The 23,784-nt window shown below is 45.1% G+C and overlaps 1 protein-coding gene and 1 pseudogene across 5 annotated transcripts in view; one reads left to right on the plus strand and one right to left on the minus strand.

The window, feature by feature from the left end:
• LOC140422297 (uncharacterized) overlaps window positions 1-13,235 on the plus strand; it is a 380,604-nt gene extending 367,369 nt beyond the window's left edge. For 2 of the 5 annotated variants that reach the window (XR_011947369.1, XR_011947368.1), the window contains 2 exons: window positions 1,869-1,974; window positions 12,785-13,235. The gene's annotated coding sequence lies outside the window, so the exon portion shown is untranslated. Of the gene's footprint in view, window positions 1-1,868; window positions 1,975-2,930; window positions 4,257-12,784 lie in introns of those variants that run through there. The other 3 variants (XR_011947371.1, XR_011947370.1, XR_011947372.1) reach the window with 2 other exon arrangements.
• LOC140422309 (uncharacterized) lies at window positions 481-22,968 on the minus strand (annotated as a pseudogene).
• Between the last annotated feature and the right edge of the window lie 816 nt (window positions 22,969-23,784).

The raw sequence follows: 23,784 nt of genomic DNA on the forward strand, positions 1-23,784 counted from the left end.
TCGATGTTATCCAGTTCTTGAAAGTGCTTAATGAATAATGCCCATGACTTGTAGAACCCCTCCATCCTTCCCCTCAGTTCAAACTTAACCTTCTCACGGGTCAAGTATTCCAACAGGTCCCCCCGCCACGCCAGGGCACAGGGTGGAGAAGCTGCTCCCAGCAGGATCCGCCTTCAGGCGATCAACGAGACGAAGGCTACAATATCTTCTGCCCCCGTTTCCAACCCTGGCTGATTTGACACCCCGAATATGGCCTCCCGGAGATCCGGGTCCAGTTTCACATGCACCACTTTAGAAATTACCTTAAAAACCTCCTTCCAGTACTCCTCTAGCTTTGGACAGGAACAAAACATATGAACGTGATTCGTGCCCCCTCCCCCTCCCCCCCCCCCCCACCCCCTCCTGCAACGCTCACACACATCCTCTACTCCTTCAAAAAATCGGCTCACCCTCACCGTCACCCTCGTGAGGTGTGCTCTGTATACCACCTTCAGCTGTATCAGCCCCAACCTCGCACATGAGGTAGAGGCATTTACTCTCCGGAGCACCTCACACCAGAACCCCTCTATAACCTCTCCCAACTCTTCCTCCCACTTTGCTTTGATCCCTTCCAGTGGTGCCTTAGCCTCCGTACACCGCTGACACTACCCCCTTCTCCAGTACCCTGATCGTCAGCACCTCCTCCAGCAATGTGGAGGCCGGTTCCTCCGGGAAGCTCTGTATCTCCTTCCTGGCAAAATCTCGAACCTGCATGTATCTAAACATTTCTCCCTGCTCCAGCCCATACTTAGCTTCCAGCTCCCTCAATCCTGCAAACCAACCTCTAAGAAACAAATCTTTTAGCGTCTTGATCCCCTTCTCTTCCCATTTCCGAAAACTTCCATCCCACCTCCCTGAACACGCTGATGTGTCTGCAGATGCGGTAACTGAGTGAATCCCTTTCCACACTCAGAGCAGGTGAATGGTCTCTCCCCGGTGTGAACACACTGGTGTCTCAGCACGTGTGCAGACCGAGTGAATCCTTTCCCACACTCAGAACAGGAGAACAGCCTCTCCCCAGTGTGAACTCACCTGTGTTCCTGCAGGCTGCATGAATGAGTGAAAGCCTTCTCACACTCAGAACAGGTGAAAGGCCTCTCCCCAGTGTGTACTCGCTGGTGTGTCAGTAGAGTCGGTAAAGCACCGAATCCCTTACCACACACGGAGCAGGTGAACGGCCTATCTCCAGTGTGAACTCGCTTGTGTCGCAGCAGTTTAGATGAATCACTGAATCCCTTCCCACATCCCGAGCAAGTGAATGGCCTTTCCCCAGTGTGAATTCGCTCATGTTTATACAGGTCTGATGAATTACTGAATCTCTTTACACACTGAGAGCACGTGAATGGTCTCTCCCCAGTGTGAACCCGCTGGTGTTTATACAGGTCTGATGAATTACTGAATCCCTTTACACACTGAGAGCAAGTGAATGGTCTCTCCCCAGTGTGAACCCGCTGGTGTTTATACAGGTCTGATGAATTACTAAATCCCTTCCCACACTCGGAGCAGGTGAATGGTCTCTCCCCAGTGTGAACCCGCTGGTGTTTATACAGGTCTGATGAATTACTGAATCCCTTCCCACGCTCAAGGCAAGTGAACGGCCTCTCCCCGGTGTGAATTCGCTGGTGGGATTGCAACGTGGATAAATGACTCAAACCGCTTCCACACTCAGGGCAGATGAACGGTCTCTCCCCAGTGTGACTGCGGTAATGAGCCTCCAGTTGTGACGGGTATTTGAATCTCTTGCCACAGTCCTCACATTTCCATGGTTGCTGCATGCAGTATGTGTCTCTCTCCAGGTCCGATGATCAGTTGAAACCTTGTCTTCACAGCGAACACGTGTATGGATTTTCCCCTCTCTGAATGGAGCGATGTTTCTTTGGGCTGTGGAGCTGGTTAAAGCTCATTCAATATCTGCACTAGGACACTCTCACTCAGGTATGTGTGTCTTGGTACTTTTCAGATTGCAAAGTTGCTGAAAATCCTTTGAAGCCAACAGATGAGACAAACTTTTCTTCTTCTGGATTCAAAGTCTGATAATATTCAGCCCCAAAGAGTCGAGTGACTCTGTCAGATCGTGTTGTGATGTCTGAGATATCTGACTGGAATTCGTCCTCTTCTAATATACTGTAAAAACAATTTACAAAATACATCACTGTCAGTGCAGGATAGAAATTCAGAACAGACAATTCTAGTTGCCATGGAACATTCTTTCCTCTCTTGTTCCCCAAAAGCTGTGAATCTCCATCGCACACATTCTCCCTCCATTCTCGCTCCGCTTTTCCCAGTAAATACTCAATAATACCGCACTAAAAATGTGTGTAATATACAGGACTTGATTACAGGACTGGAGACTGATGGGGCTGTGAGGGAGATAGTTATTTCAACAGTGAGATGTGAGAGATCTGCAACTCGCTGCCTATGAGGGTGGAGGAAGCACAGACGATCATCATTTCAAAATAAAAGTGTGAGGAAATAAACTTGCAGAGTAATGGGGATATCGAGGGGGGAATGTGACTGATTGGATTTCTCTACAAAGTCGGCATGGATTGGGTTACTGAATGGAATCCAAGTGTCGTAATCATCATAGAATTTATATCATAGAATTTACAGTGCAGAAGGAGGCTATTCGGCCCAGCGAGTCTGCACCGGCTCTTGGAAAGAGCACCCTACCCAAGATCAACACCTCCACCCTATCCCCATAACCCAGTAACCCCACCCAACACTAAGGTCAATTTTGGACACTAAGGGCAATTTATCATGGCCAATCCACCTAACCTGCACATCTTTGGACTGTGGGAGGAAACTGGAGCACCCGGAGGAAACCCACGCACACACGGGGAGGATGTGCAGACTCCGCACAGACAGTGACCCAAGCCAGAATCGAACCTGGGACCCTGGAGCTGTGAAGCAATTGTGTTATCCACAATGCTACCGTGCTGCCCTAAATAAATGTGTCAAGCTGAGGGAGCAAATGTCTTTAAGAGAGAGAGAGAGCTGGGTCAACCTTTCCAGAATCTGCACCCTCCCTCGATTCACTTTCTTTCCCTTCAGTTGCTCCGAGTCGCCAATTGAAGGTGAGAATGAGAAAAGAAATGGAAAGGGGGAGAAAATAAAGTGTTTTACTCACAGATGTTGGGGACAGGAGGAGGTTTCAGTCTGTGGGGAGCTCAATCTTCATTCACTCAAAGTCCGCCTTCTGATTAGCTGGAGGATCAGAGTCCTTCCGGTCCACCAACTTTTGCTATTGGTTAATACCGTAACAGGACGTTCAGGGGGGTGGGCTCGACTCTGCACCACATGCGCAGCTTCCCTCTCTTGAACATGCATAGGCCTGGGTCGCGGGCGCGGTGGAAAGAGCGGTTTCACCAACGCTGGGGATTGTGGGAGATGCGGCCGTCATTACTCATCCAAAGCCCAGTCTCCAAACTCCTGGGTGACAAGTAGCGGTGGGAGGGCAGTGACCCCACACTGATACAACGTACACGTGGGTAGTCACTGGATTTGATTGCGTGCTCCCCTTAGCAAAACAGTTTGTTAACTCTAGGTGTAAAGATTTAGATACATGTGTGACATATTGGGGAGGGCAATAAGTGAATGTGAAACTGAACCCGAGAGTCAGCACCTTCAGGGGAGGAGAATTGTGGATAAGCAGCAGGAGTAATTCTGGTGGGAGGATTATTTCTTAATTTCTATCCTGTACTGACAGTGATGACATTTGCAAACTCATTCATCAGATAGGTGGATTTGAAGACAGAAATTGCAAGCCAGGCACCTCGTTGTCATCTGACAGATTCAGTTAATTCATCAGGATCTGAATATCATGAACCATTGAATCTAGAAGGAGAAATTATGATCTGTCAGCTTTCAAATAATTTAAATATTACTTTCACTGGAAAGGCACAAGGACTCATCCAAGTGAGAGTTCCACTGCACTGACTGTGCAAAGCCTGAAATATTATCACAACATTCACATTGAGGAGAAACCTTTCCTGGTGTTCTGTATGTGGATGAAACTTCAACTGAGCATTGAACCTGAAGAGACACAAGGACACACACCAACGGAGGAACAATCATCAAGGTCCCCGATAATTTTAATGTCGATTGGGAGAATCAGATTCGCAAAAATATCCTAAAAAATGGGTTCAGAGTCTTTTTGGAACAATTTCTTGGAGCCATACATTTTAGAGCCAACCAGGGAGCAGACTATCCTCGATCTGGTAATGTGCAACAAGACAGGATTAGTCAATAATCTCATTGTGATGGAGCCTCTAAGTCACATTGATCATAATATAATAAAATTCCACTTTCAGTTTGAAGGTGAGAAGTGCTGGTCTAAGGGCGGCACAGTGGAGCAGTGGTTAGCATAGCTGCCTCATGGCGCTGAGGACCTGAGTTCGATCCCGGCCCCGGATCACTGTCCATGTGGAGTTTACACATTCTCCCCATGTCTGTGTGGGTCTCACCCCCACAACCCAAAGGTGTGCAGTGTAGGTGGATTGGCCACGTTAAATTGCCTTTTAATTGGAAAAAAAAGAATGGGGTACTCTAAATCTTTTTTAAAAGTGCTGGCCTAAGTTAAAAACTAAATAAAGAGAACTCTGAAGGGTATGAAGGGAGAGCTGGCGAAAGCGAACTTGGGAAGCTAGGTTGAAAATTGGGACATCAGTATGGAAGTGAGTGACTTTGAATAACTCTCAGCAAACATTTATGCCAGAGAGAAAGAAAGGCTGTTTGAGAAGAATGCATCATCCATGGTTAAATAAGGAAGTCAAGGAATGTATTAAATTGAAAGAAACACCATCAAAATCTACAAAGGTTAGTGTTCATTCAAAAGTTGGGCAGATTTTAGAATCAGCAAAGAATGAGTAAAAGATAAGAAACAGGCAGAAATTAGAGTATGAGGGTAAACATTCTCGGACTACAAAAGTAGATAGTAAAGGTTTCTGCAAGTATTTGAAGAGGAAAAGAGTGACTAAATCCAGGTTGGTCCTCTGGAGAGTGAGCCTGGGAAATTGATCATGGAAAACAAAGAAATGATGGAGGCTTGAAACAGGTATTTTGTGTCTATCGTCACGGTACCAGACCGAGAACAATTCACAAAGATAATTGAAAATCGAGAGGTAATAGGGAGGGAGGAACACAGAACAATCACCAGAGAAAAGATGCCAGGAAAACTATTGAACCTAAAGGCTGACAAGTCCCCAGGACTGGGTGACCTGCATTCTTGGGCTTTAAAAAAAGTGGTGGCAAAGAGAGTAGATGTATTGGTTATAATCCCACAAAATTCCTTAGATTCTGGAAAGGTCCCAGTGGATTGGAAAATAGAGAATGTAACACCTCTATTCCAGAAAGGAGGGAGGCAGAAAGCAGGAAACTATAGGCCAGTTAGCCTAACATGTGTGACAGGGAAAGTGCGAGAATCCATTATTAAGGAGGTTACAGCAGATTACTTAGAAAATGTAAACATTATTACTTTTTATTTATAACGAGAACTACCATGAAATATGCAGTAAATGCAACTGGTTAACTACAAGTTAATACCTAATACCCACATCAACCTGCCCCACCCTCTCTCTCTCATACACACACACACAAGACAGACAACCGCAAAGGGGTGGAAAGGGGCAAAAAAATTCAAAATTGGAGGAAAGAGTCTTTCTTCACAACAAGCTTGCAGATTAAAGTCTTTGGTTTGCAGTCTGTAAAGATCTTCTTTGGAGATTCATTCATTCAGGTACTCTCTACATTAAAAATGCAGGAGTCAAACCTTTTCTGGAGAGACACCTTAGTTCACGTCAAACTTTGCTTTCAGTTTGTAGTTTGTCTTTCGGTCCCTGTAGTCTCAGAAATACAGCACCCACCAGGCTCTCTGGAGAGAGAGCCAGCCCTCACAATGGCCTTCTGGGGAGAGTTAGCTGGACCTTTTTGGAGAGAGTTAGATGTATCAGCGTGCTGCCAGAGTCAAAACTGATACCAAACTGATATCTTGGGACTCGGAAAAGCATTCTAGTGGAATAATATCCAATCACCACCTGTTACTGGACAGATCACAGATCTTTGGGCCAATTCATTGGCAACCGGCCAAATCAATCAAATGGACGTTTCATTATGAGATATGCAAGACATAAATCACAGACGTTCAATCCATCCCCATTATACAAGTTACCTACCCAGTCTTTATATTGGTAACTAGTCAGCCCTTAAACCCATGACAAAGCATCTGCAATCACATTATCCTTTCCAGGAATATGTACAATTGTAACATTGAACTGTTGTAATAATAAACTCCAATGGAATAATCTTGCGTTCCAGGTTTTAAACTTCTCTACAAATGCAAATAGATTATGGTCTGTGTAACAATGCTTTGCTGATTGTCATGTTGGACATGTACTACGAAGTGCTAAAGGGCTAGTCGCAAGGCCAAGGCTCAATGATGGAATACTTTCTTTGGCACAGACTGAATTTGTTTCTAAAAATACCTCCCTAGCCTCTTTATTCCTTCATTGTTGTCCTGTAGTAGCACTGCCCCTACTCCCAGGTCACTGGCATTTGTGGCCATTTTAAATGGTCTGGAAATGTCTGGGATGGCCAGCAATGGTTCGCCCACCAACATGGATGTCAATCTGTCAAACCCTACTTGGCGTTCTGTGGATCATTGCATTTTTAATTGTTTCCGCTACATATCGAACGTGCTTTTTATTTCAGTTTCTAACTGAGGAGGATTTTGCTTTATTAGTTCAGAATTTCTGATGTTTACTTCATGATTTGTTAACCGAGTGCCGCTTGGTGCTTCCATTCAATTCTATTCATACCCTTTCAGCATCTTTGTTATATCTGCCCCTTTCTGGGTGTCGTGCAATGTAAAGATGTGGAGATGCCAACATTCGACTGGAGTGGGCTCAGTAAGAAGTCTTACAACACTAGGTTAAACTCAAACAGGTTTGTTTCGGATCATTAGCTTTCGGAGCACAGCTCCTTCATCACCTGATGAAGGAGCTGTGTTCTGAAAGCACGTGTAATGTAATCAGTCTTTTCTGATTGTCCAATAAATGTTTATCCATATTTCAAAGATTTGCTACAGTCAAACAAAAAGCACTATTGTCAATGCTGAGGGAAATATTTGGTTCATTTTAAATCCATAAACACTCTCCAACCCCTCCACCTTTACATGCTCTCTTTTCTTGCACATGGTTACTTTCAGAAATAAGAACCATTCTTTGTTTTACAGCTTCTACCTCCTCTTTGGAGTTTTCGTAATCACAACTCTTATCCCGATTTAGCAATACAGACCTTCAGAATCAGAGGATAACACATTGTTGGACCCATGCATTTTCTGTTTTTTGTTACCAGATGTGGTGACAGAATCACGACATAGGTCTCCATTCACCTTCCTCTTAGTTTTAAAAGATATTGATGACTGATTATTTCATCTCCTTTGCCATTTGCTCCCTTTAAGAAGCACTGTGGATCTTTAAAAGGATGTGGGTGAACCAGCTTAGTGCCACTTCTCAGTCCTCGTCCTGACTAACTGATGCTGTGCTATCAAGGAAATGTTGCTTCAAAGGAGGCATGCTGTGGGAAATATTTCCCCTGAAGGGGATAGCAATGGATTTACTACAAGGGACTTTAACAAATCACTTTTAGAAAAGTCCAATTCACTTTCTTCCTCCAATTTTCTGCCTTCATTCTGAGCTCTGGGAGAATTACTTGTCATTGGCACAAGATCAGTTAGTGACAGGTCTATTTGGTAATAGCTGTTCATCATCACTCCATAATCAGAAGCAAAATTGAATTTGGTACTCTCGTCTGTCTCTTCATCACTGTCACTACTATTAAATTCAAACTCCTCTTTCCTATGGTCACCTTCAGTCTTAGAATTCTGAGAATCTGGTTCACTGTTTGATCTGTGATTAACATCTTTCAACATTTTTCTTTGAGTAATTTAATGCCCAATGAGTTTTCTTAATTCCCACATGCCCTACTGTTGGTATTTCATGTGATAACTGCAGTAATTCTCTCACACCCTCTGTTATCATGGTTGAATCTACAACCGTCACTCCTGCCAAATCATTCCCCAAAAGTAAATCTATTCCGTCCACTGGGAATTTCTCAGCCAGCCCAACAACTACTGGACCTGACACGAGATCACACTCCAATTGTACTTTATACAATGGGACTGGAATACAATCTCCACTTTTCCCATTCACTAATTCCTCAGCTTTCATTGAGTCTCTGAAAGAAGAAACAAATCCTTCTCCAGTAAGAGAGTTTGCGTAGCCCCTGTGTCCCTTAAGATTGTTATGGGTTTGGCACATGTTGGACATGTAAAGTCACAGTTTGTGGCTTAAGAAAAGGAGTGGGAAAACAGACTCAATCAAACAGGATAAGCCAGTGGGTTTTATTAAAGTGGGAGGAAAAAACATTGTCCCAGTGGAAAAGTGCAACAGAGTGTAGAGCCTATTGAGAGGTTGGTGGATAAGCAGGTAACATAACTTTTTAAGGATATTTGTGAGGGTGAGGTTTACTCGTGTGTACAAGGTGGAGTAGGTAAGGAGATTCAGATCTTGAGGGATACAGGAGCAAGTCAATCTTTTTTTTAATAAACATTTTATTGAGGCATTTATGGTATTACAACGACAACAAAATAAACAATGTCCATGTAAATATAAACATAGTGCAAAAGCCGTCTTTCACCCTTACAGGGACCACCTTTACTAACCCCCTACTCTAAACTAAGCGAAACCCGAATCCCCCCTCACCACACCGATGCTCCCTCCACTCCCACATTCCTCCTCAATTGCCCCCCCCCCCCCCCCCCCCGCCTTCTGCTGATGGTTAATTTTCCCCAAAGAAGTCGACGAACGGCTGCCACCTCCGGGCGAACCCTAACACTGACCCTCTCAAGGCGAACTTGATTTTTTCCAAACAGAGAAAGCTAGCCATGTCAGTTAGCCAGGTCTCCGTCTTCGGGGGCTTTGGGTCCCTCCAGGCTAATAGTATCCATCTCTGGGCTACCAGGGAAGCAAAGGCTAGAACGTTTGCCTCTTTCTCCTCCTGGATTCCCGGGTCTTCCGACATTCCAAAAATCGCCACCTCTGGACTCGGTGCCACCCTTGTTTTTAACACCTTGGACATGACATCCGCAAACCCCTGCCAGAATCCCCTAAGCATCGGGCATGCCCAGAACATATGGACATGGTTCGCTGACCCTCCTGCACACCTTGCGCACTTATCTTTTACCCCAAAGAACCTGTTCATACGGGCCACTGTCATGTGGGCCCGGTGAATGACCTTAAATTGTAGCAGGCTGAGCCTGGCACATGTTGTGGACGCGTTGACTCTACTCAACCCGTCCGCCCAGAGACCATCCTCTATCTCTCCTCCTAACTCCTCTTCCCATTTGTGTTTCAGCTCCTCAGTCTGCGTCTCCTCTGACCCCATAAGTTCCCTATTAATGTCCGAAACCCTCCCTTCTCCCATACACATTCTGGAAACTACCCTGTCCTGTATCCCCCTTGGTGGTAGGAACGGGAAGGTTGAGACCTGCCTGCGTACGAAGTCCCGTACCTGGAGGTACCTAAACTCATTTCCCCTAACCCAATCCAAATTTCTCCTCCAGCTTTCTCAGGCTAGAAAAGCTCCCCTCCATAAACATATCTCCCATCCTCTCAATCCCTGCACTCTGCCAACTCCGGAACCCTCCATCTAACCTTCCCGGGGCAAACCGGTGATTATTACAGATTGGAGACCACACCGATGCTCCCTCCACTCCCACATTCCTCCTCAATTGCCCCAGAGCATCAGGGCTGCCACCACCACGGGCTAGTGGAGTACTGTGCCGGCGGGAATGGCAGAGGCGCCGTTATCAATGCCCCCAAACTGGTGCCGTTGCATGATGCCGCCTCCACACGCTCCCATATCGACCCTCCCCCCACCACCCACTTCCTGATCATGGCTATATTCACCGCCCAATAATAATTACTAAAGTTCAGCAGCGCCGGCCCGCCCTTCCCCCGGCTCTGCTCAAGCATCCCCTTTTTTACTCGCAGGGTTTTACTCACCCATACAAAGCCAGTGATCACCTTATTGACCCGTTTATAGAAGGACCATGGAATAAAGATGGGGAGACACTGAAACACAAACAGGAATCTCGGGAGGATCGTCATTTTCACTATCTGCACCCTCCCAGCTAGTGACAACGGAAGCGCGTCCCACCTTCGGAAATCGCCCTTCATTTGGTCTACTAATCGGGCCAAATTTAACTTGTGTAGCCGTTCCCATTCCCGCACCACCTGAATGCCTAGGTATCGAAAGCTTCCCCCTACCACCCTAAACAGCAGCTCCCCCAATCACCTCTCCTGACCTTTGCCTGGATCACAAACATCCCACTTTTCCCCATATTCAGTTTATAACCCGAAAACAGGCCAAATTCCCCCAGAATCCTCATAATTTCATCCATCCCTCTAGTGGGTCCGAAACATATAGGAGCAGGTCGTCTGCATATAGAGAGACTCTGTGTTCCACTCCCCCCCCGGACCATCCCCTTGAGGCTCTCAGTGCAATTGCCAGCAGCTCTATGGCCAACGTGAACAGGAGTGGGCATCCCTGTCCCGTCCCCGATGCAGCCTGACATAGTCCGATGTTGACCTGTCCGTCCGTAGCTCGCAACCTGATACAACTGCCTGACCCAGTCAATAAAGGCCTGCCCTAATCCAAACCACCCCAGTACCTCCTGCAGATATTCCCATTCCATCCAATCAAATGCCTTCTCTGCATCCATTGCGACCACTACCTTCACGTCCCTACCTTCTGGGGGCATCATAATCACATTTAACAACCTTCTTATATTGGCCGCCAACTGCCTACCCTTAACAAATCCCGTCTGGTCCTCCGCAATCACGGCCGGAACGCAGTCTTCAATCCGAGAGGACAAGATTTTGGCCAGCAGTTTGGCGTCCACATTTAGTAGGGATGACCTATAGGTTCCGCATAGCCCTGAGTCCTTGTCCCGCTTCAGGATCAATGAGATAGTGGCCTGTGACATCGTCGGGGGAAGCACCCCAGGTTCCCTTGCCTCATTGTATGTCCCCATCAACAGCCACCCCAATAGCCCAGAGAACCTTTTACAGAACTCCACTGGATACCCGTCTGGCCCCGGGGCTTTACCCGACTGCATGGCCTTCAGTCCCTCTGCTATTTCGTCCAACCCAATCGAGGTCCTCAGCCCTTCTCCAAACCCCCCGTCCACCTTCGGGAACTTCAGCCCCCCCTAAAAAGTGCCTCATTCCCTCCGGCCCAGCTGGGGGTTCCGACCCATACAACCTGCTGTAAAACTCCTTGAACGCCTTATTCACCCCTGCTGAGTCTCCGACCACGTTTCCGTCCCCATCCTTTACTTTCCCTCTCTTCCTGGCTGCCTCCCTCTTTCTAAGCTGCTGTGCAAGCATTCTGCTGGCCTTCTCACCATGTACATATATCGCCCCCTCACATTCCTCAGCTGTTCCATCACCTTCCCTGTAGTTAACAAGCCGAACTCCGCCTGTAGCCTCTGTTGCTCCCTTAGAAGCCCTGCCTCTGAGTTTTCCACATACCTCCTGTCAACCTGCAGTATCTCCTTTATCAGTCCGTCCGTCTCTTGCTCTGTCGGCTTTCTCTCTGTGGGCCCGTATCGAGATCAGCTCCCCTCTAACCACCGCCTTCATTGCCTCCCAGGCACCACCGCCGAAACCTCACCTGTGTCATTGATTTCCAGGTAGTTCTGAATATATTTGAGCAAGTCAATCTTTAATGGTGAGAAATGGTTTGGGAGGAGTTTTGGCAGAAAATGTGGTCATTTGTGGAATATGGGGTTGGTTTAGCACAGTGGGCTAAATAGCTGGCGTGTAATGCAGAACAGTGCCAGCAGCACGCGTTGAATTCCTGTACCGGCCTCCCCGAACAGGTGCCGGAATGTGGCAACTAGGGGCTTTTCACAGTAACTTAATTGAAGCCTACTTGTGACAATAAACGATTATTATTATTATTTAGTGGTGAGAGCAGTAGTGTGCCACTATGTAAGGTATGGCGAGAGAGTTCAGTGAAAAGTGGTGAAGTGGTAGTAGGAGTAAAAGAAAAATTACCTTTTTAGGATAAGATTTATCCTAGATAATAATATACCTGGATCACAGGTGGGAGTGCAACCTACTATGGTTGAAAAGCCAGTGGAAAGTGGAACTGAGATGTTGCAAGAAATAGATCCAGGAGTGTTTCCTAATTGTGTGGTAATCAGATCACAAAACCACTGGTTAAGACAGGAGGAAGAGAATTTGAGGAGTGCCAATAGGGAGGCTGAGGTTCAGTTGTCAGAAAACATGTTTGATCAGATGGTTGGTAAAAACAAGAGCAGGTGGTGGATGAAGTGGATAATTTTAGTTCAAGCAAGTTGGTTCAATGGGGAGAATGTGCAGTTCCGCAGACAGTGACCCAAGCTGGGAATCAAACCTGGGTCCCTGGTGCTGTGATGCAACAGTGCTAACCACTGTGCTACCATGCCACACCGGTAGTGACACAAGAGGTGATTATACTAGTATCTGGTCAGGACTGGAGCTGTCTCACAGTTTTATAGAGAGCATCGTCTGTGGTGGAGGCTGAAGAGCTTGTACAAATGTAGCCAGAATGTTCAGCAAACGTTTGCATGCACTGACTGTTGTTTTGCACTGTCCAAATGCACCAGCACTTACCCATTATTTTTGGCTATCCTCAACAGACACAGAATACAAAGCAGCTGATAAATGTGAAGAACAGATGATGAATGCTGCAGCATCGATAGCAACCTGTCTGACCATCAAGAGAAGAATTCTGCTGTCAGAGCCAGGCAACTACATATCACTGAATTGTGTGTTTTTTTAAATTTAGAGTATCCAATTATTTTTTCTAATTAAGGGGCAATTTAGCATGGCCAATCCACCTATCTTGCACATCTTTGGGTTGTGGGGGTGAGACCCACGCAGACACGGGGAGAATGTGCAAACTCCACACGGACAGTAACCCAGGGCCAGGATCGAACCTGGGACCTCGGCGCCGTGAGGCAGCAGTGCTGACCACTGTGCCACCATTCTGTGCATTTATCACTGAATTGTTGATGAAGCTTTTCTTGTGTAATCTTGGGAGGCCACCCTGACCGTTGAAATCTCTCTCGCTCGAAGTAGTGGTTAAATTTATGCGAATGACTGTGACATGTGAGAAGACTAAAATGGACTATACTCACGTGTATGTTAGCCTGTTGAAAAATGTAAAATGTTATTATAGATTATAAGTTGCATGTAATCAGAAGAAATGTTTAAAGTTAAAAAGTTTTTAGAAAAATAAAGCCATCTGCGGACGTTGCTGGTTCATTTTTTTAAAGGGGAAGCTGTGACGATTGGAAGATTTTAGGAAAATTGGATCATAAATGTATTGGGCAATTTCAGGGTTAAAAGCGTGGGGTTAGAGTGTGATTCACTGCAGAGGTCCTGTTTTTATTTTAAAGAAGGATCCTGTTTGGCAGGGCCTGGGTGTTTTTAGTAGCCAGAAGGTGAAATTGACAAAGGAATGTGTTTTTTCAGTCTGGACTAATGGACTGTGGTCTGACTGGGAAAGTATTTGTGGAATGAATGTACTTTGCAGCTGTCAGAGATCATTTGTTTTCCAGCTTAGGGAGACGAGGTCATTGCTGGGTGCAACCAAGGAAGTCAGAAAGACATTTTAAAAATCTTTAAAGATCAGTTTTTGGAGAAAGATTTGGAGAGAGGAGTTGAATTCTGGGTCCACAATTCTCCCACAGTAAGACAGATTGAGAGCTGTATCTTTCTTTTCCTGTTGTTTAATGGGGGATTGAGTAGTAGTGCTTAAATGGGTAATTGTAAGCTGTTGTTTTTGGGTGTGAAGTTAAAAAGTTTAATATTGTAGCCACAATAAAGTTTTCTTTTAAACATAACCAAACCCTATTTCTTCATGCAATCACTCCTGGAACGAATCATTCTTTCCGCAGCCTTACAAATAAACTGAAATATTGGGGTCCTGTATCCCAGCCACTGTTGGGGTCTGGTCTGGGATCGGAACAGTGACCGATGTAACAATTGGTTGGAGGTCCATTTCCCATTCAGTCCTCCAGCACGGTAGCATTGTGGATAGCACAATTGCTTCACAGCTCCAGGGTCCCATGTTCGATTCCCGGCTTGGGTCACTGTCTGTGCGGAGTCTGCCCATCCTCCCTGTGTGTGCGTGGGTTTCCTCCGGGTGCTCCGGTTTCCTCCCACAGTCCAAAAATGTGCAGGTTAGGTGGATTGGCCATGATAAATTGCTCTTAGTGTCCAAAATTGCCCTTAGTGTGGACCTTGGGTAGGGTGCTCGTTCCAAGAGCCGGTGCAGACTCGATGGACCGAATGGCCTCCTTCTACACTGTAAATTCTATGATGTATGCCACTCTATTAGTGCAACACCCATGGAAGTTTACCAACTGGGATGCAGGCCCCATTATTCTCAGCTAATTTCAGCCCTCAGCTCCGTCGCCTGGCTGTCATTGATATGAGCAGTAGAGAGACAGAAAGGTGCAGAGGAGCAAGTGGGAAAAACTTGTGGCTCGAAATCAACACTTCAACATTTGGCAGTTAAATCGATGTTATTTAATTATTAGATTGAGGCAAAGGTTAAAGTATAACTTTTCCTTTCTAACTAGTGTCTGCCTTGGCTCAGTGGGCAACTCTCTCACCTCTGGATCAGAAGGTTAAATCCCAGTTAGGGTCCTGTGGACAAAAACCAGTTCCAACATTCCTCGTCCCAGCACTGAGGGAGTGCTGCACTGTCAGAACAGCCTTCTTTCAAATAAGATGTTAAACTGAGGCTCTGTCTGCCCCTCTCAGGTGGATGTAAAAGTTCCCACAGCCACTATTTTGAAGAAGAACAGGGGAGTTATCCCCGGTGTCCAGGTCAATATTTATCCCTCAGTCAACATCACTAAAAACAGATCATCTGCTCATTATCACATTGCTGTGTGTGGGATCTTGCTGTGTGTAAATTGGCTGCTGCGTTTCCTCCATTACAACAGTGACTACACTTGAAAAGTACTTCATTGGCTGTAAAGCACTTTGGGACATCCTGTGGTTGTGAAAGGTGCTATAGAAATGCAAGTTTTTAAATTGAAGATTAATGTTATCTGATCTTGTTATCTGGAACTTAATTGATTTCAGCTACCCACAAATTACCACTTAATAAATTCACTTTGGTTCGGATAAGACTTCAACCAATTAAGGCAAATTCAGAATCCTCTGGATAGTAAATTTTAAAAGTTTATTAAATGAAAAAGGTTTACTAAACAACTTTAAGACATTGACTTTTACAACTTTATGCGGGTGATCAGTCTGTAGAAGTGTAACCCTCTCTGGCTCCTTCTGTGACAGTAATTCTTGTGGAATTCCGCCTCGGGAGTCTGGCTCCTTCTTTGACAGTAATTTCCTTGGAACTCGGCCTCGGGAATCTTCAGTACTTGGCCTGCAAGGAAGACCTTCGGAACCTCTACTTTTATCCCCAAAGTGACCATTACCTCACGTCAGAGTTGGGCCTGTTGTAACATGATAATTGCTCAATTTGGTTACTAGATTAATTAAATTGGATCCCCAATTACTTATACTGCCTACTCTCATTATCTTAGACAGGAATACAATCGAACTGTTTCATACTATCCCTTTATCTGATTCTATACAATCCCTTATTCATACAGTTTCAAATGTTGAGGCTAATTTGAGCTTGAAGGTCTCTCTTGCCAGTACATTTATCTTCATTTCGTATTTTTTTAAATACACATCAATTAAGATTGTACATTTTTACAGCAAATGTAAAAAGACTTTTAGTCTTTCACTATAACTACTGATTCATGATGGATTCCTTAGCTGCAATTTGATTAAGCCTCACTAGGTATTACTGCTACTGCTGGTAGCTCATTAATACAGTAATCTAATTCATACATTTGGTTAATATAAGATACACTGGTTTAAAAAGACAGGTTGTGGAAAGCAATATCTTTCTTTTTTACTAATTTTGATCAGGTGGAATAATACGCTTATTCTTGAGCCAGACTTGGGTATAACATGGTAGCCCGCTGCTTATCAAAATACTTTCTTTGTATAAACAATTTATGCTAGCTCTGCAGTTTAGAAACATTTGGGTTGTACAATCTTAATGTATAAAAGAACAATTCAGCCATTACAATTTTATCGATTACATTGTTTCACGAATTCTAATCAACTGATTTGTGACTGGCTTCCAACATGAAATCCATATGTGATGAACAAAGAAATGTTGCATAATCGGTGCAAGACGCTGGATGTTAGAGTTTAAAATGGCTTCCTTGACCTTGTTACTTAAAGCCATAAATATGGTGGAAAAGTGATGGAATTATAAAATTAAATGGATTTCCCAGTCCTACCTACAGTTTTGTACATTACAACAATGACTACACTTAGCACTACACTCATTAAGCTTCACCCAATGTCTGTGTATTTACATTGTGTATTTATTGTATGTCCTCTGTTTTTCATGTATGCAACAATCTGCCTGGACTGTATGCAGAACAATACTTTTCACTGTACCTCAGTACAAGTAACAATATATCTAAATGTAAAATCTAAATCTTTTGGAGCCGCTGTGATACTATCGAAAATGATCTTTTTCTTTAGATTTTCCACAAACTTGGTCCCCTCATCAAAATGATTGACAAAGATTGAGCTTTAATTTTGAGCAATATTTTGATTCTTTCTGAAATTCTCAATGAAAATCCAAACACACTAGATCCTGAATAATTTGTTTTTAAAACACAGGCAAGTTGTTGTGATCAGGAGTGCGTTACCTGAAAAGGGTGCAAGAAACATATTCAACTCTTTCTTTCAAAAGAAAATTGGACTATCTGGCATTAGCACGTTCGGCCAAATGGTCTCCCTCTGCGACCTGAGCCTCTTGTGCAGTTAACGGGAGTGGTTATAGTGGTAAAGGGACCCGAGTATAGATGGACCCAGGCGGCCTGTCAATAAGTCACCGAAGGCGAACATGCAGGTGAAGCAAGTTATTAGGAAGGTTAATGGCATATTGGCCTTTATCACAAGAGGATTTGAGTATAGGAGTAGTGAAGACTTGCTTCAATAGTATAGAACGTTGGTTAGACCACAGCTGGAGTACTGTGTGCAGTTTTACTCCCCCTACCTTAGGGAAGATATTATTGCCATAGAGGGACTGTAACAAAGATTCATTAGACTTGTTCTGAGCAAGATCGGACTGTCCTATGAAGAGAGATTGGGGAACCTGGGCCTCTTTTCTCCAGAATTTTGAAGAATGAGAGAGGATTTCATTGAAACTTACAAAATCCATAAAGGAATAGACAGGGTGGGTGCAGGTCTGATTTTTCCCCTGGTTGGAGAGTCTGGAACCAGGGGACACAATTTCAAAATAGGGGAAAGCCACTTAGGACCAGTCTCGGAGAGAATTTCTTTACTCAGGTGGTTGTGAATCTTTGGAATTCTCTACCCCAGAGGGCTGTGGGAGATCAGTCATTGAGTGTGTTTGAAGCAGAGACTGACAGATTTCTAAATCCCAATAACACAAAGGGATATGGGGATAGTGTGGGGGAAAAGGCATTGAAGTGAATGATCAGCCATGATCATATTGAATGTTGGAGCAGGCTCGATGGGCTGAATGGCTAACTTCTGTTCCTATTTTCCAATGTTCCAAAGGTAGGTAGGAAAGTAAATTGTGAAGAGGACATCAGGAGACTACAAAGGGATATAGATAGGTTAAGTGAGTGGGAAAAGATCTACCAAATGGAGTATAGTGTGGGAAAATGTGAAATTGTCCATTTTGGCAGGAAGAATAAAAAAGCTTATTATCTAAATGGTGAGAGATTGCAGAGATCTGAGACTCAGAGGGATCTGGGTGTCCAAGAGCATGAATCACAAAAGGCGAGTATACAGGTACAGCAAGTAATTAGGGAAGCTAAAAAGTAGGGAGGTTAACCTTCAGTTATACAGGCCATTGCTGAGACCACATCTGGAGCACTGTGTACAGTATTGCTCTCATTTAAGGAATGATGTCAATGTGTTGGAAGCAGTTCAGAGAGGGTTTACTGGACTCATACCTGGAATTGGAGGCTGGTCTTATGAGGAATGATTGGACAGGCTGGGCTTGTGTCCGATGGAGTTTAGGTGACTTGATTGAACTGTATAAGATCCTGAGGGGCCTTGACAGGGTGGATGTGGAAAGAACCTAGAAACTGGAGTCACTTTAAAAGTAATAACTTGTCCATTTAAGGCAGAGGAGAACTTTTTTCTCTCAGAGGATTGGGAGTCTTTGGAACTCTCTTCCTCAAAGGGCAGTGAAAACAGAGTCATAGAATCACAGAATTTACAGTGCAGAAGGAGGCAATTTGGCCCTTTGAGTTTGCACCGGCCCTTAGGAAAGAGCACCTGACTCCATCCTATCCCTGTAACCCAGCAACCCCACCTAACCTTTTTGGACGCTGAGGGCAATTTATCATGGCCAATCCACCTGACCTGCACATCTTTGGACTGTGGGAGGAAACCGGGGCACCCGGAGGAAACCCACGCAGACGCAGGGAGAACTTGCAGACTCCGCACAGACAGTGACCCAAGCCGGGAATTGAACCTTGGACCCTGGAGCTGTGAAGCAACGGTGCTAACCACTGTGCCATCGTGCTGCCCAATCTTTGAATATTTTGAGAGCAGAGTTGGATAGATGAATAAACAAGGGGTGAAAGGTTATCGGGGGCGGTTCAGTGGGAATGTGGAGTTGAGGTTACAATCAGATCAGCCGGGAACTTATTGAATGGTGGAGCAGGCTCGAGGGGCCGAGTGGCCTATTCCTGCTCCTAATTTGTATGTTATCACATCCTTTATAATAGATTGTAGCATTTTCCCTCCTACTGATGTCAGGCTCATGGGTCTGTGGTTCCCCGTTTTCTCTCTCCCTCCTCAAATAGTGGGGTTACATTTACCTCCTTCCAATCAGCAGGAACCATTCCAGAATCTATAGAATTTTGAAAGATGATCACCAATGTATCCACTATCTCTACAGCCGCCTCTTTCAACACTCTGGGATGTAGAGCAGCAGCTTTTGGGAATTTATTAACTTTCAATCCCATTAATTTCTCCAATACTACTTTCTCACTAATACTAATCTCTTTCAGTTCCTCGTGCTCACTCATCCCTTGGTTCTCCAGTGTTTTGGGGATGATTTCTGTACCTTCTTCTGTGAAGACAGACACACATTGCTTAGTTTCTCTGACATTTCCTTATTCCCCATTATAAACTCTCCTGTCTCTGTCTGGACTGGACCCACATTTGTCTTTGCTAATCTTTTCCTTTTCACATTCCTAGAGGAACTTTTCCAGTCGCTTTTTAGGTTTGCTCTCATACCCTATTTTCTCTCTCTTTAATAATAATATTAATAATCTTTATTGTCACAAGTAGGCTTACACTGAAATGAAGTTACCGTGAAAAGCCCCTCGTTGCCACATTCTAGCGCCTGTTCGGGTACACAGAGGGAGAGTTCAGAATATCCAAATTATCTAACAGCACGTCTTTTGGGACTTTATAAGTTTCTTGGTCCTTTGCTGAATTATAAATCAAGTACCCAATCCTCAGACTTACTACTATTTTGGCCACTTTCCATGGATCTAATGGAATCTTTAACTTTTCTTTGTTAGTCACGGTTGTATCACTTTTCCTGTTGGATTTTTGTTCTCAAAATGAATCTATATGTTACGTATACAGGTGAAATGAAAGTCGCCAAAGTCCCAGCGCTCCATAGTCTGCTCCCCCTTTGACAGAAGAGAGAGCTGACTGGTGGTGATTCAACCTGAGGGTCACCGCACGTCACCTGAGGGGCAATGTTGAGAAGGCTGGGCCTTCATGGATAAGCACAGCTGGTGCGGGAGTTGAAGCGGCACTGTTCATGTTGCTCTGCGTCAGAAGCATGCCACCCATCCAACTGAGCTAACTAATCCCCATGTAAATATGTAATTATTTCTTAAAGATTAGCTATTGCCTGTCTCCCATCAGTTTCCCAATCTATCACAGGTAACTTGCCTCTCATACCTTGACAGTTTCTTTCTGTGAAAGAACACCCACGTAACTTGAACAAAGGAACCATGTAACCATGAGGATCCATCTCCATGGCAGCATAGCATGTTTTGGGGGATTGAAAAGAAAATTGACAACTAAATATCATCAAAAATCCAAACACCTTTTCACTCAGTGATCATTGTGCAATTTGAAGCCAGGTATTCGCAACAAGGCTCAATGAGCATCAGCCCTTTGACCACCGACAAGTCCAGCAGAAAGAAACCCTCCACCCATCCTCATTGACCAACAGTCAGAATGAACAAAATGCCATCCGCAATGTAACTAAGAGCAGAAACAATAACATCAAAATAGAACCACTGAAATTAATTATGAACTTGGTGTCTCATCATGTGCGATGAATCATGGAATTCCTTCCCACATTGACAGCATGTGAACGATCTTTACCCAATGTGAACTCGCTGGTGTGTCTGCAGGTTGGAGAATTGAGTAAATCCTTTCCCACACTGAGAGCAGGTGAACGGCCTCTCCCCAGTGTGAATTCGCTCGTGTGTCTGCAGGTTGGATAATTGAGTGAATCCCTTCCCACATTGAGAGCAGTTGAACGGCCTCTCCCCAGTGTGAACCCGCTGGTGTGACTGCAAGGTGGATGAATCACTGAATCCCTTCCCACATTGAGGGCAGGAGAATGGCCACTCCCCGGTGTGAATACGCTGGTGTCTCAATAGATGGGATGAATCAATAAATCCCGTCCCACACTGGGAGCAGGTGAATGGCTTCTCCCCAGTGTGAACTCGCTGGTGTGTTTGCAGGGTGGATATTTGAGTAAATCCTTTCCGACACTGAGAGCAGGTGAATGGCCTCTCGCCAGTGTGAACGCGCCGGTGTGTTTGCAGGTTGGATAATTGAGTAAATCCTTTCCCACACTGAGAGCAGGAGAATGGCCTCTCCCCAGTGTGAATTCGTTGGTGTGTCAATAGGTGGGATGAATCACTGAATCCCTTCCCACATTGAGAGCAGGTGAATGGCCTCTCCCCGGTGTGAATTCGCCCATGTACCTGCAGGTGGGATAACTGAGAGAATCCCTTCCCACACTGAGAGCAGGTAAAAGGCCTCTCCCCAGTGTGAATACGCTGATGTTTCTGCAGAGTGCATGAATGTCTAAATCCCTTTCCACACTCAGGACAGGTGAACGGCTTCTCCCCAGTGTGAACTCGCTGGTGTTTCTGCAGGGTGGATGAAAAACTGAATCCCTTCCCACATTGAGAGCAGGTGAAAGGCTTCTCCCCAGTGTGAACTCGCTGGTGTGTATGCAGACTGGATAGCTCAGTGAATCCCTTCGCACACTGAGAGCAGGTGAATGGCCGCTCCCCAGTGTGACTGCGTCGATGAGTTTCCAGTTCTGATGGAAATCTGTATCCCTTCCCACAGTCACCACATGTCCATGGTTTCTCCATGTTTTGGGTCCCCTTGTTTCTCTCCGTGTCGGATAATCAGTTGAAGCCTCATCCACACACATAAGACGTGTACGGTCTTTTCCGCTGTGAATGGTGCAATGTTTTTTCAGGCTGTCTCACTGGTTCAACCTCTTTCTACAGTCAGTGCTCTGGAACATTCTCACTCACATATGTGTCTCTGCATTTTCAGTGTCTTGATGCAGACAGAACAAACATTTCTCCTTCCAGAGTCAAATGCAGATAATGTTCATCTCCCAAGGAATCGAGTGACTCTGACAGATCTCGACGTGACGTTTGAGATTACTGCCTGTAATTCCTCCTCTTCTAATATCCTGTAAAATGTTTGAAGACGCAATATAACAAATGTAATTTATTACAAAACCAGCAATAATCATAGAATTTACAGTGCAGAAGGAAACCATTTGGCCCATCGACTCTGCACCGCCCTTGGAAAGAGCACCCTACTTAAGCCCACACCTCCACCCCGTGAACCAACCTAACCTTAATGGACATCAAGGGCAATTTAGCATGGCCAATCCACCTAACTTGTGCATCTTTGGACTGTGGGAGGAAACCAGAGCACAAGGAGGAAACCCATGGAGACACGGGGAGAACATGCAGACTCCACACAGTGACCCAAGCCGGTAATCGAAGCTGGGACCTCAGAGCGGTGAAGAAACCGTGCTAACCACTGTACTACCAATGTATCTAATCCGTGCCATGTAACAACACCAGACATATCTCAAGACTGATATTAATTTACTGCCCCCTTAAATGTCAGCCATCGCCTGGGAAAAGCAGGTCTTTAATTGTGAACATTAGGAAAGAGACCATCCTTTTAGTCAGACAAATAAATGTGTCAAGCTGAGGGAGCAAAGGATGTCAATGTCTTTGAGAGAGAGAGAGAGAGAGAGAGAGACCTGGGCCAAGCTTTGCAGAGTCTGCACCCTCCCTGGATTCACTTCCTTTCCCTTCAGTTGCTGCAAGTGACCAATTGAAGGTGAGAATGAGAAAAGAAAGTGTTTTACTCACAGATGTTGGAGACAGGAGGAAGTTTTACCTCCAACTTCCGCTTTGTATGACGTCAGTGGAAACCTGCTTGAATCAGCCAATAGGAATTACCCTGTTCGGCGGTGACGTCTCCGGGTTCCGGCGCGCGGACACGGGAACGCCGCCCCCTCCCCCACAGCTCCTCGAAACAAGGTTTCCAGGCAACCAGCTGACAGCTCCGGCCAGCGCGAAAAGCCACTCGGCGATCTCTCCCTCCCCTGTGGTCCGGGACTGCGCATGTCCAAGGGAGAGTGGAAGTTGCGTAATTACGGGGGCGAGGCTACCCCTGACTTTCCTTCTGAGCTGTTCACCAATGGGAAGACTTGTCCAGCTGAAGGACTCTGGTCCTACAGCCAATCAGAGCGCGGGCTTTGTGAGGACGAACATTGAGCTTCACACAGACTGAAACCTCCTCCTGTCTCCAACATCTGTGAGTAAAACACTTTCTTTTCTCCCCCTTTCAGTTGTTTCAGTCTGGTGTTGTTATCTGATATAGATTAGATATATTATTGATGGTTCAGTAGTAAAGTATATTTATTATTATTTCTGGTTGTGTAATATTGTCCTGCAGCTATGTTATATATTTCCAGTCATCTCTTCCCTCAGAGGGTTGTTAGTCTCTGGATTTCTCTTCCACAGGGACCAGTGGAGGCCGGGAGGGGCATTGAATATTTTCACAGATAAATTGGACAGATTGTTTTAAAACATTTTTTTTAACAATAAACACAACGGAATAACAAAAACTGGTGGAAATTGGGTACAGAGCAGAATAAGAGATATTGCCAACATAAATACAAGGTATTGCAGAATTATTTCAGAACATGATACTTGAGGGGCCTAGGCTCGCCAGATAAAATGCCAGAGCAATTGAACAGTTAACATGTTAACATAGTGGACGCGAATCTACGAAGACGAACAAATTCCCCTAGCCAGCACGTTTAGCTGCGAGTTTCCCGCCACACGCAGTGCAGAGAAGCACATGACTATTCAACACGCCTCACGTTGTATAAGGAACATGAACAAGCAATGCGCGGCCAAGGCTGCACAGTGGGGAGTTCCGCTGGTCAGAACTCCCCGCTGTCATGAGAGATCGGGAGGCCATTTTTAAATGCTGTCTCGATCTCCGAGGCCTCCAG

The sequence above is a fragment of the Scyliorhinus torazame genome, chromosome 5, assembly GCF_047496885.1.
Source record: "Scyliorhinus torazame isolate Kashiwa2021f chromosome 5, sScyTor2.1, whole genome shotgun sequence".
NCBI lineage: Eukaryota > Metazoa > Chordata > Chondrichthyes > Carcharhiniformes > Scyliorhinidae > Scyliorhinus > Scyliorhinus torazame.